Source organism: Adelges cooleyi, unplaced genomic scaffold (assembly GCF_023614345.1).
Source record: "Adelges cooleyi isolate 19-005CV unplaced genomic scaffold, UGA_ACOO_1.1 ACOO_flye_CR_arks_rails_tigmint_CR_PRNA_574, whole genome shotgun sequence".
NCBI classification, from domain to species: domain Eukaryota; kingdom Metazoa; phylum Arthropoda; class Insecta; order Hemiptera; family Adelgidae; genus Adelges; species Adelges cooleyi.
The window spans coordinates 6444373-6458553 of record NW_026096268.1 but is presented as its reverse complement, the minus strand read 5'-3'; the positions used below and the strand labels follow the sequence as shown (position 1 = coordinate 6458553).

At 33.3% G+C, this 14181-nt stretch overlaps 1 protein-coding gene across 3 annotated transcripts in view; it reads left to right on the top strand.

The window, feature by feature from the left end:
• Positions 1-14181, top strand: part of LOC126843804 (polypyrimidine tract-binding protein 1) — a 158859-nt gene that overhangs the window by 13769 nt on the left and 130909 nt on the right. For 2 of the 3 annotated variants that reach the window (XM_050581595.1, XM_050581591.1), the window contains exon 2: positions 8404-8445. The exons of the other annotated variant lie outside the window; for it this stretch is intronic. The gene's annotated coding sequence lies outside the window, so the exon portion shown is untranslated. The remainder of the gene's footprint in view (positions 1-8403; positions 8446-14181) is intronic. 3 annotated transcript variants of the gene reach the window in all.

Below are 14181 nucleotides of genomic sequence, written 5' to 3'. Positions count from 1 at the left end.
GTGAACAGTTGTTGAAGGCGCATGGCTTATTAAAAAAATAAAATTCACGAGTGTGTCGTTTATATTTGCATAGTATTATAGTAGTTAAAAATATGTCTTGCTGGCGACGCAGAATTATTCGATTTCGGTACACTTAATCTAAAATGGGAAAAATAAAACATAGATTATAAGTTAATACATTTGCAAAATACCGTTTATCAAATAAACACAATTGTTATACAGATAGTAGTAAATACAATAAGCGTTGCGCCGCGTTTGTCTTTGGAGAAGAAATCTTATTTCAGAAATTAATTACCGCGATTTTGTAGATTTTCCTCTTATTCTCATTATGCCCGTTGGCGCGTTTAATTGAAATAAATAAAACTCAGCAGCTTGGCAGCAATTGTGGACCTGCCGCATATAATTATATTATTATTATAATAGCTACAATTAAAAAGAGACCGAAAATTGTGTCTGGTCCAGCGAGATTACTTTGAAATTACACAAGTACATCAGCGCGACAGAGGAAAAACGTTATATTGTCTGAACAAAATATACTTTTACCCACCGAATAATAAAATCTTTATACCTCGAATATTTCATTTCCATTCTTTTTCTTCCCTATATAAATGATTATGATTATAATTCTTTTTTTTTTTTTTACAATCTGCCCATTAACAATTGGGAACATTGTTTCATTTTTTTTTTTTTTTGGCCATTAGCGTTGGAAATTAAAATTTCAACACAGTTGCCCTGTGTTTTTAGGACGGACCCCCTCGTCCTTTTAAACATATTTAACCCACGGGGAACGGGTTCAGGATGACATATTATTAGACCAAGGAAAAAATGTTTCCAGGCAGAACTGGTGGGTACATATTATGTTCGACGGTACTGTAGCAGAACGGTGTAGCAGAATTTTAATATGGATATTATGATGTAATGTGTATTAGTATTACGTTGTGCATAGCATTATAAAAAATGTTTGTTGGAATTTTGTATTATTGCATACGGTCTACCCAATTGTTTTTTTTTATGTGCTTTTACTCTTGACTTAATAATATTGTTCAAATGTCGGGTCGTAATGGTTTGTACAGTCTAAAGAAACAAACTAAATTCCGTTTATGAGAAATTAAATGTTCCGAATGCTTGCTTAAAATACGCCACATTGTTTAGCACTTAAAATATGTGCAATACACTGCAACGATATTCTGATATTGTAAAAAAGAAATTAGGACTTGCAAAATTCTTAGTTTTAAGGTGGCCACACACTACAGCTTTATTTCTCGGTGAACCGTGTACGAACTTAATGTAGGGTCCCCAAAAATATTTAAATAAACCCTTAACCACAAAAAAAGTTTCTCTATAGCAGCAATGTTACTGACATCGGCGTATACAGCAGACTGAGCTGTATATATATGTATATTAAAAAAAAAATACAAGTATTTGTATGTGTGTGTATTCTCGCCATACGGTCATATTATACCAAGCTGCGCATGACTATCATAAACAGAATAACATTGTTTAGGTAAATAGTTGCTATTTAAACAACTGAAAAGTAAGAACATAGATATTTTTCTAAAGCTCAAGGTATCCGTTTTATTTTGTTGTAGACTATAGTGCAGCGTATAAAATCTCCCAAATAGGAGTTAAATTGTTAGTTATCATGATTATAATTACACAATTTTTTGTTTCAATGTAATTTGCAGTTTGTCATCCAAATTATATTTCCGTTGAGGACAGACAGCGGTCGTTAGAAATTGTTGATCAATCAAACACGCTGTTAAGTCAACCAAAATGACAGTATATGGACATTTCTGTAAAAAAAAAAAAATTGGGCTCAGAAAACCCATCGTTGGTGTTTTCGTTATCGCATTTAACAAAGTGTTCAATTAAAATTCCATATCATGTATTTTAACGTCAAATATCGTTTGGATGACAAACTGCAAATGACATAAGCATTGAAACAAAAAATTGTGTAATTATATTCTTAATAATTATCAATTCAACTATTATTCGGTAGATTTTATACACTGCACTATTGTCTACAACAAAATAAAATAGATATCTTGAGTTTTAGAAAAATGTCCACGTTATTACTTTTCAGCTGTTTATATAGTAACATTTTACCTAAAACGTTGTTTAGGTTAGTTGTGCACAGCGCGATAATGCTTATGATATTGACTTGTAAATATACAGTATTTTTGTTTAAAATAATTTTTATAAAAAAAATATAGTTCATGGATTCTTAACAGTGATCGTTCGATTAGAAAATAATCGTAAACAGTTCCCGCTTTGCTTAATGCCAGCTGTTTTTTTAAATACGTAAGACTAATAACTAAACAAGACAAAGGTTTGTTATCTTGGAATGTTTTCCCAATGTTATATTACTACATTAAGTATCATATGAATATTACTGTTAGCTTCGTTTTATAGTTGAGCATGTTTTTACAATGCTTGATTTCACAAACCAGTTTTCGATAATTACTTTTAAAGTTATTAAAATTTAAAATTTATGACGGGAGGAAGGATAGAGTGTAGTCTTATTTTTTCCTACGCACATACCTCTACCACACTTCACCTCCAGTCTTAAATGTTAAACTTGAATAACTTTAAAAGTAATTATTTAACTAGTTAATAATAATAATAAATAATTTATTTTAAATAAATATGAATTATAATTTAAAAGATAGTTAAATATATTATACGTTGCACTTAAAATTTTAAAAGTTTATAGAGTTCTGGGAAATACTAATAAGTATATTTTTGATAATTTTATGATATAGAAAAATAACATAAACAAAAATGTTTTAAAAAAAGAAAAATTACAAAATTACTGCTATTGAAAAAAAAATGAGTACTTTATCCTTAATCATTTACAGAGTTGGCTAAGTCATGTGCTGATGATGGTAACATTGCTGCCGAAATCATAGAATTTATTTTGTGATTAAGGGTTTATTTAAACATTTAATTAGACAAGATTTATATATATATATATATATATTTATGTATAAAATAATAATTAATAAAAATTGTTAACCATAATAAAATATTATGTAGATAATAATATTCAAATACACATTTTATAACAGCTAGTAACTCGAGTAAGTAGCTCAAATGTGCCTAAAAGTGTAAAACAATTCGCAACTGTCGTAACTGTTTTGGCGTTATTTTTTAAATTTTGTTCACGTGCCTTAGAGAAACAATAAATCGGATGGACATTTGGTACAGTGGTCGAATTTGTTCAATTATTTACCGTTTGATTTTTTATTTCTTTAAAAATTCACTCGGGTCCTGGGGCTTAATTTATATTGCAAAGGATAGAAATAGCCGAGTTATGTGGTTTATTAGAGCAGCTCGCTGTAAATAAGGGATTCTTATTAATTTTTACGAATTTAGGAATGTTTATTTGCTAAGCGTTGTCTTTAGCTAATTTCCACTTATTGTTTAAGTTTGGTTTTATTGTTTTCACTATAAACTATTTTACTGTCGTCAACATTAATTCACTTTTATTATATTTTTTTTGAATTTGCAAAAACGCAAGTCCAACGTTGCAGTTTGTATTTTCAATAATCTCTTGTGGAAATGTAACAAGAGACAACAAAAGATGTACAAGTTTCCATGTATGATATTAATATTTTATCGGAAGGCAAATCGGCTAAATGAAGATTATTTGTAACGAGTTTGTTGTTTTTTAAGCGTGTGCTCTCGGCTTTAAAAAAAATACCACCGACAAACCCTTAAAAGTGTATTATAGCTGTAATAAAAGTTGTGAATTTAAAATGCAGTAAACACTCACCGCATGAACGATAATTTAGACGGTAAAAGAAAAATGTAAGTTTCCAAAATGGTCCAAACGGGCAAATATTGATTTTTTGGAGTGTAATTTCTCGTCATTGCGTTCAACACCAAAGTGGTTGTTTAGTTTTTTTTTTTAATATTTTTTTATTTACTATTTTTTAGTCATTGCTCGGTGGTGTCAACGCCCTTATTATGTGTTAAATTGAGATTTCGTACATAGCGTTGTTGTTATTTGTTCAGTCTTATTTGCCGTGTACTTTCCATAAGCGCCCGGAATCCGGCTATGGCCACGGTATTTACATAAACACGTTTAATCCCGGCAATAAACGTTAACCGGTCACAATAATAAATCGGGGTAGCTAAATTTCAAATCGGATGAAACAATATACCTGTGCTGTGTGTATATTATTATCATTATTATTATGTAGTATGCCGCTGTGGAGAATATCAGCTAACTAACCGAGCTTACCCATAATGCCGCTGGAATTAAAATAATGGGATTCGTCGGCCAGCCCGTGTCGACGTTATAAATCAAATCGGTTATACATTGTTTGGCATTTCATACACATACGCTATATATTTCTGACAGCCTACAGATGCTATAAAAAACGATTTTTATTAATACCAGAAGAAATGCAAAAACTTTGAGTTTGAATGAATTCGGTTTATTTAATCGAATACCGATTTTTACCCACTTAACCCTTAACTCGATAAGGGGCTAATTTTGAAATCAACAAAAATAATTAACATAAAAGTACTTTTTAGGTAGGTCAAGAAATGTTATAATATACAAAATATATGCATCTTTATAGATACAGTGCTAGTGTTAAGGGTTAAGACGACGTTACGCCATCTATTTCCTAAAGATTAAAGTATATAGGCAATTTTTCACAAAAACGAAATTCCTTATTTTTTATACTGGTACTTATTTTTGTTTGTCAGACTATCGCGGCCACTTACATAGAAGAAATTACAATTTTTGTCCATAAAACCTTTGGTATTATTTCAAGTAGGTATAAGATAACTTAAACTTTGTTCTATTGGAAACAGGCTGTGGGAAAAATAAGTACCTACTGCTTTGCTCCAAAAATAATTGTTCCGTGTGACGTCCTTAAAAGAGTTACTTTTCACTTCTTAAAAAAGTAAAAACTGATCTCCATACAGGAGTGACCTATTCTCGACGGTTTAACATTTTTTATATAGTATGCATTGAATAAGACTGGTCATTTTTTGTCTCTGCGAACATTTAATATTTCATACGTTGTCGGTAACGTTCGGAAATTTCAATGGTTTTTTTTTTTGTAATTTGTTTATCATGTTTTGAATTTTCATAGCAACTCCACCGTCGCCCCTATTATGTGGAAAATTGGAATGCAACATTCAATCTGGACTCCAGTGTATAGGTTAGGTAGTTAGATTATTTATGCATTTCACCTTGGTTTTCGCCAAAATCTGTTGGGAATTCCTTACAACGCAATGTTCAGCGCATAGAGCTGCTGTTTATTAATTTGCTCGTGCTGTTTTCATTATTTTTCTTATACGGTTTTCACCATTATGTATTGTTACTACTGCACGCAACCCTCTGGCGACGGTTAAATATTTAACTTAGTAGCTAGCTATTGCGGAACGGCTGCTGGCTTGTTGTTTTCTTTTCATCATAACTGTAGGTACCACTCAAGTATTTAAAAATTATTCATTGTTAGAAAAAAAAAGTCAAAAGAGAAAAATATTCAATTATTGCTTCGGGTTGCATTTACAGCGAGTTTGTTTTTTTTAAGTAAGGAAATAATAAAAAAAAAAAACAGATTTTGAATAAAAGCTAAAAATGTAGAAGCATGGTAATGTTTTTAGGCTTTGTTTTTATTAAAAAAAGCCTTAAATCGACTGACCGAGTAAATAAACCGAAATAAAAAATGTAGTATGGAATAAACGAGTAAAAAATGTAATGAACAAGTAAACAAATAAAGTAAGCTAATTAAAAAATATTGAGTTTACCAGCAAATAAATCAAGTAAATGAGTATATAAATCGAGTAAATGAAATGAGGGAACGGGCTCGTGAGTGAATTAATAGATTAAACGAGTAAAAAAGAAGTAGTAACGAAATTGAATAAATGAGTAAATAAATTAGCGTATAATTATCTCGCTACAAATTTCTAGATTGACTGCTAACTTAAAATCATTTTTATGGTAAATAAAAGTAATTAGCCGCTTCCTCGGAAATACCAAATAATCACTTACTTATTTGAATTAACTTGGCGACCGGCTGATTTAAGAAAAATGTATCCCTTATAACTTTTACTACCTCTACTTGTTTTATAATTTTTTGAAAAAATTTATGAATATATAGAAAAAAACTACCATTTTTCCGTTGAAGAAAGAACATTGCACGTGTCTTGTGTGTCTTACCCCTTCAGTTATAGCATACTGCACACTGCGTATTTCTTGAGATTTCCCCTCATCACTATCCCATCTCTTTCCACACCTTGAATTTTTCACCACTTCGACTATATGAGGAGTGATAAGAAAAGAGTGTTACGCCGGTTATTGGTGTGTTATATTTTTAACGAAAGCCTGTCTGAGAGAATAAGTTGAGATGGTTCGGTCATGGTGTGAGAAGAGATGAGGCAGAGACAGGGAGTGATGTTATGAAAATGAATGTAGTGGGAAAAAGAGAAAGACCGAAGAAAAGATGGATAGATGGAATAGAGAATGATATACGGATAGCTGGGGTGATTTAACTATATGTAGACGATTCTATGAAGGTGTAGGACTAGGTTGGCCGACCCCATGTAGTCGAGAGTGTAAGGCAAAGATAAAGAAGAAGAAGCGAACGGATGCCTGCCCGACTTGGGTACCAAAACGAATGGTATTGCGCACATATTCATAACATTGTTATCCAAACTTTACAGTAAATAGTGCCGACTAAGTACCGTCTGAGATTTTTAACCATCTCGTCTTTTGCGACACTTGCGTTGTGGGTATAATTCGAATTTTGGTTAGATAACGGGTTTTCGCGGGTTATGTACCATCACGGCGTTTGCGACACGGTATGTTTAATAACTTGTAAACCTATTCATTCCATCAATATACGTGTGTACGCACTAAGCTTAAAAGCTTATTTTCCGTCATGTGTGAATTTCGAATACAAAGCGTGGGGTGGGGGTGGGGGGTGGCTCGTCTTTGTTTGTTGTTTTAAGCAAGTTTGCGAGTGAAATAATTGAAGAAAATACACAATTACATAACACGTGCATGCGTTCACTCGTCATGACGATAATAATACATGTGCCCACTTTCCTATTGCCGACGGTTTATTAAACGAGCTCGGTATTCAACCCTTAACGAAACCATACCGTTAGTTATTTTCGAGGAGAGGGGTGGGCTGATAAAGAGGAGTGGTGGTGAGAGGGGGAAGCAAGCTCGTTTTTCGTCACGGTGTAGAGATAGTAAATCTAGAGCTTGTGTGTGTGTTTGCTACACGAAGGGCGGCGGTAGTGGTCCAGCCAATTTGCGCGATAATCCGGCTTGTTCCCGCCGGGTGAGAGTCTTGGTTCCAGGATTATGAAGGTCCCGTCCCGGTCACAGGGTTAAGCGTTATAGGTCTGAACCTTTTACGCCCGGCGAAGTAGAAGATAATTTATTTTCTCTCTTGCGGAGATTAAACGTTTTATTATGTACACACACACACACACACACACACCGATTTGTCAAAACCGCACCGATCGGCCGGTATATTATTTTCCATACTATGATTACATTTTATAATAACCGCACATCATTGTGTATGCATTAAGTTACCTGCAAGGCACGTCATCGATATAATATTCTATCGTTTTCTAGACGATACATATTCAATCTTATGTCATATTTTATAAAAATATATTTTTCTATTAAAAAAACAAAACCGCGAGCGTGTCTCTCTCTTGGCTGGCCGATAGTGATTCCAATATTGAACTCCTTTCATTTCATACATGACGTTTCCGATCAGTTTCCTAGAAAATCAAAGTATTTTGTAGTTTTTATTTTTATTATTGGATACGAGTGGTGTATAGTACGAATACAATATAAGTTATAGCTTTGTTAATAATCTAAAGGTATCAGAGGCGGATAGGCTAAAGTTTTATTACCGGAAAAATACATAAAAAGGGTCTAATGCTACTTGAAAGTTCACGAGACCAACTCACGGAAAGTCTTGCTCCGCACGCCCCTTTTTATATTTACACAAAATGTATTCCTTTTTACTATTTTTATCATGCACAAAACATATATTTTTTTAAAATTTCAATTCAAACCATAAAATTCGATTTTTTTTCGAACCTTAGAAAATGTAAAATCTATTTATAAATATAAACATACATTTCATAAATAATATGCATATAACAATAATTCATCTATTAATGTAGCTATTGTAAATTTTAGATCTGTCTTTCTCTTAAGAGAAAGACAGATCGTCGTTATTATACAGAGATATTCGTTGTTTAAACAACGAATATTTTTGCATACATTTTAATATTTTTCTGGGTTTAAACAAAAAACCCTAGCAGATTATTTTTGGATTTGGATATCCCCCTCCCCCCAAACAAGTCTTTGACTTGTATGATTAATAATTGACCGTGTTTATCTTTCAGGGATCTCGAAAGAAGAACTGCTGTTCAATCAGATTAAAATCTGTGAGTAATCTTATTTTGATATTTTTATGGCTTTACTTTGGCACACGGCCGGAAAAATCCACAGCGTTACCAAAACACCTAACGAAAATTTTCATGTCGGCGGACGTACGCGAAACGAGACATGAAAATGTCTCCCGTGGTAGCGGATTCGTACGCAAGCTGTTATCTCAAGCTCCATTTCCAACTCTATCCTAATATTAAACTCCATCTCCACCTCCGAAGCTCCAGCTTCAACTCTAGCTTCAGCTCCAACTCCAAACTCCAGCATTTTAGTTTTATGTTTGTTATTTAGATATAGTAGTGCAATTGAGTAATTTTATATAATAATTACATTTAAAGCCATCTAGCAAAACTAAAGAGTTATGTAATTGTAGGAATATGTTAACTTTATTTTAATCTATAACTGAATTTTCTAAAAAAATAAAAGTTAACGAACGATTAAATGTTGCGATTTGGTGAGATTAAAATTTTTTCTTGTGTAACTTTTTAAAATAAAGTTATCTGATGTCAATTATCATATGTCAATGTTCATACTATTATATTTTTCGAATAACTCGCACAACGTTTATATTAAATCCCAGCTTGTTCATTACATAATAATTAATGATTAAATAAACGACTAAAGAAAATATTGTTTAAACTAATGTTTTTGATCATTGTAAGCTGAGTATACAATGTGGACATCCAAACATTTCTATATCTTGATAACCGTTATGATTTTATATTTTTCATAATTACAATATTTCAGCAGGGGATCGTACAGTTGAATGAAATGTACAATTACATTATTTCATGAATATTTTTGACAATTAGATTTTTTCGTATTTGTTTTTTTTATGTTAGATTGTATTTACAGTGTAGAGTTCAACTGTTTGTGTTAAGTTGCAGAAAAAATTGGCATTTTGTTACTCTCTTCTCCGTTTAATAATGTGTTTGTGTGTTTTATGACCATTGAACTCGAGCAAATGTAAATGGTAAATGACCCATCGGGTTAATCAAACAGGATTTATGAGCTTTTTAAGCTCACAGGAATTAAAGGATCTATCACGACGGTAACAGGTCGTGCGGAACAAGCAATGCCGCCAATACGACGATAACAAACGGTAGCAGCGTTGACGCCAAAAATAATATTTCATTATCTTTGTACGGTATGAATACGTGATGGCCAACGCCGACTGGCTTAAACATTTTTTTTTGTGGGGGGGGGGGAGATATTCGTATTAAATATAAAATATTACAACCACGTCGAGACAGTTAAATAAAACGCATGTAATACGAAAACGCGATTAGGTGTTGAAATATTTTTGGCGCTGAAATATTATTAATACCCTTTGTAAGTATATACTTGTTCCGCATTTATATCTTGGCGATAAGTTCAATTATTTGGACGGTTTTGGTGAGTAATGGTATAAGTAAACATCTTACCAAAAGTGTTTTTTATAATTTATATTTAGACTTTTTCACTTATAATTATAAAATTACAATTTTGAATAAAAAAAAATTAACAGGTGATTAATTAGTGATGAAAAAAATAATCCGAAAAATGACATACACTTTCCAACCAAAACCGTCCAATTTTATACTAAAGCATTTTCTGTAAAAAAAAGTAATGAGTTTTTTTTTATATAGAGACGAGTAGCATTTCTTCTAAGAAAAATAGACAATCTTAGCTGAATTTTGTAAAAAAACAACTAATTTCTTTAATTTAATTTAATTATTTTTTAACAAGTTGGGGTTAAAAATAAATCGATTTTTTTAATGAGTTAGTATTAAAATGTTTACATTTCAAAATAAATGACAAGAGGTTTTATTTAAATCTCGATTTGAATCCAATACAATAATAATAATAATTGTTTGAGTAGCCGGATGACTCTGAACTTGTTTAATTCCTGACTTAGCAACAGTGTTGTATTCATGTCAGACTGTAAAAATAATTTTTAACCGTATTGGCTAATACTAGTGAAATCGAATAATTATTAATAACACAACCGGTAATTTCATTAACAGTAGGACGAATTAGGTTTTGGTATTTTTTGTTACAAAGCCACAGACCTGACATTGTGTTTAATGAATAGGCGTTAAAGTTGTGTAGTCGAACAAGAGGTCTCATTATTAGTCGGGCATTATTAATGAGTTAAATTAAGGGTGCTGACGTTTAGCGGATTGGGATTAATGGACGCTTGTAATGATTTGCTGCCGATAAAATGTTACCGTCTAAGCGGTGTCGGTTATATTCGATCATCAAAAGCCGGCCGTAAACCGAGGGAAGGGTTTCCGCTTAAGTCCTTTTCATTAGTACTTCCCAAGTGCACGCCTCGTTGTTAATATACATTTTTTGTTTTGTTTTACCATAAACATGATGACTCGAGTCGTTTGAGAATCGTTCGGCCACCCGTTTAAAACTTATCCCTCGATTAACCCTTTACTAATTGTATTGATATTGCGTTGTTGTGTATTGATCGTCCGCACTAGCCGAGTCCCAGGAACTTGAGTGTGCTAATATTTGAAATAACTGTTTGCATTGTGATCGCATGTGCCATTTGGTTAGGCTAGGTTGTATTCTCGTTGGGAGCCGGTAGCATATTTTCCTTCTGTTAGGTTAGGACTTGATGACCGCAGTGAATGCATCCGAAACCGTTAGGCAAAATTTGGATTTACTCAATCGGAAACGTATAAGGTACGGGGTGGAATGTCAAAAGTTGGTTTGGTTCGACTATAATAATATTAATCTATAGTCAAACAAAGATTTTTGAATAGCGAGTCGGCGCTGTAATTTCTATTTTAATTAACGAGGTTCAACTAATTTGAAATATGTCATTAGCAAATTGGGATTTTTTAGTTCTGTTTTTTTAATTTAAATTATTACTTTTTAGACTGCGAATAATTTATATTTTAGAGTAAATAAAAAAAACAAATGGGTAAAAATAATGTCATGCTCATCTCTCTCCTGTATATACCTTTAAATGTTAATAATGATCTATTTAAAACCGTTCGACAGGATAACCTATACATCATAAAACTTAAGGAATTCGAAATGGATCTGATAGTAAAGGTGATGCATAGATGAGGGATAAGATACTAAGATAGTGATAATAATAATGATGGTAAATATAGTGTTTAGTTAAATGTTTGTGTTCTTAATTCAACTTATTAAAGTCATCGTAGTTGTGGCAATTGAAAAGCATGACAAAATACGTAATATCAATAATTTTATTTTGTTTTTTTCAGTCGGGCTTAGCTCAAGTTGTTTGACTTGATTTGTGTGGTTTAAAAACGGCAAAAGAGAAATACTCAATGTTTCGTATGAACGGTATTCAAAGAAAAGAGTATGTTTTACCGTAAGGTTTGTTATGATCTGGGTTTGGGACTTGGAGAACTTATAAAATCATAAAAATAAGCGCTTAAAAAACATTAAAATAGCAAAAAAGCAATCACAAAAATAGAAACCTTCCTCCTAACTCCAAAAATGAAAAAAAAATAGTATCACTTCAATAATACAAGTTTTCCACTTGTATTTTATAAGTATGCTAAGTATGTTTTTACTACCATGTTTTTACAAAAACCATTATCGAAATCATATCGTTCATGAATCAAAAATCATTGAAACAAATCTGGAATTTTTTAGTGTTATGCATCATTTTAAAGTAGAAACTATTTAGAAAAAAAACAATAAAAATCATTTTTTTTAAACAGAAATAAGCAAAAAAGAAACATTTTAAAAATTAATTTACGAAATCGTTGTAAATTGACATGGACTTTCATTGCACTCAGCCACGTACATTTTATGTCAAACCAAAAAAGCAAACGCCTTAGACCTTTAAGTTTTGAGCCCTGGTTATCACATGTTTTACGCATTCAAAGCTCAGCTGTGTACAAGTTTGTTGTGACTGTATGTTGTCGTTTGTCTACTGGGAATTTTCGGGAAGCCGTTCTGTCACTTGTTTGCTGTGTATTCAAAATTTCGACCTCTGTCGATGGAAAAAAACTATTACATTTTTTTAACGGTGCTTTACACACAATCTCTTGCTTAATCTGCAAATGTTTTCGTACGACGTGCTGTTTATTCAAAGTTTTCACAATGGCACCAGTTGTTTTGTCGTTCGTCCGAAAACCAGCCAAAAGGCGTTTTTTCTTTCTTATTTTTTAGCTGTGCTTTGACGTTTTATACATATAATATGTTATGGTGTTTTAAACGAATCGACGCGCAATAAACCATATTATTTTGTTTTCAACAGTGATCCAATCGCGAGTAGGTACGAACGGAAGAGCGATAAAAACATACAATGCGCAGCATACATTTTTTAACAATTTTTCTAATAGTTATTATTGAAATTCGGCGCGAAACTCTAAAACTTTTGTAGCCTTGTATCAATGTTATCGTCGTCGTGTTTTTGGGGGTATTTCGGGTTGGCCTGGTGTGTGTGTGTGTGTGTGTAGGAAGAGGAGAGATACGATGCGGTTGATAGTGTGCAGGGAAAAAGGGTTGATACAGGAGGAGAGGACGACAGCAGGGAAGAAGAGGGTGGAGCGCGAGGTGTGGTGACAAAACTTTTTGGACGCGCTCACGGTGTTACTACGTATACCGGATCACAATAACTGCCGGTTGTGTGTATACAATCTTAATTAAATCACATTAAAATACCTGCCGAAAAGACCGAGTTCAACGGTGCATTAGTCACGCTTCGCAGCACACACCGGTTATTCGAATGTATATCGGTTATTTCGGGGCCAGGGGGATGGATGGGGTTTGTGTGTTGCGATTCGGGTCGGTCGAGACACATGACTGAAAACTTAAACATTCATAAAGTTTAGTTAAGACCCCGTGCATACACACACACGTCGAACAAAAAACATAACGTCGGTCGGAGTTGGAGAAAGTCGGTAGAGGGGCATAATAACGGGGTAAGTAAGGGGAGGGGTGGCTCTCTCAAAGGACGAGGGTCAAATTAATTTTTTGATACGCCCGGTTTTCACGAGGATTTGCTCCTCTCTCTCTCTCTCTCTCTACTATTTGTGTATTAATAATCCATGTTCGAGCAGAGCTTTTGGAAATGGGAGACGAATAATAAATCCAAAACGCCACGGTAGGTCGCAACCCCCGCCGGCGGCTTATGTACCTGCCCCCGCGCGACGCCATTGCACCACAATAATACAATATTAAGTAGGCAATGTTAGATAATAATTTTTTTTTTATATTAAGAAAGGCTTCAATTGCAAAGATTATTAGCCAAGTTACACGAGGCAAAAAGAAATTCAATTATGTGCATATAAGATGAAATTTACAATTATCGCTATAGAAACTTTAAAGATACATTTTTTTTTTAAGTATAATTTTTTCTAGTTTGTTTGCGTCGTTGTGATTTTTGTAGTATTTCTTTTTTTGCCCGTCCTCGCTCGACCTAAAACGAGTCGGCGAGGGGAAACCCGGTCCTCTTTCATTTGCAAAACCCATTAGGATTAGAGGGTCTTATAAGGAGGACAAAACTCCTACCTCGTCCTGCTTCTCGTCGGCCGGGTAAAATAGACCCGTGACGTTTGTCGAGTAAATGCTTCTCATATAAATTCCATTTCCGTTAATTTCTCCGCGTACCTATAGGATACACTGTCGGCGGCGACGGCGGAGGTACCGGAATAACTTAAGAACGGCGGATATAGAGGGGCGGTGGACGAGCAAGGGGATGAAATGCCTCTGCGATTTATAAAATTCCCGTTTTGTGTGTATAATGTACTATAATA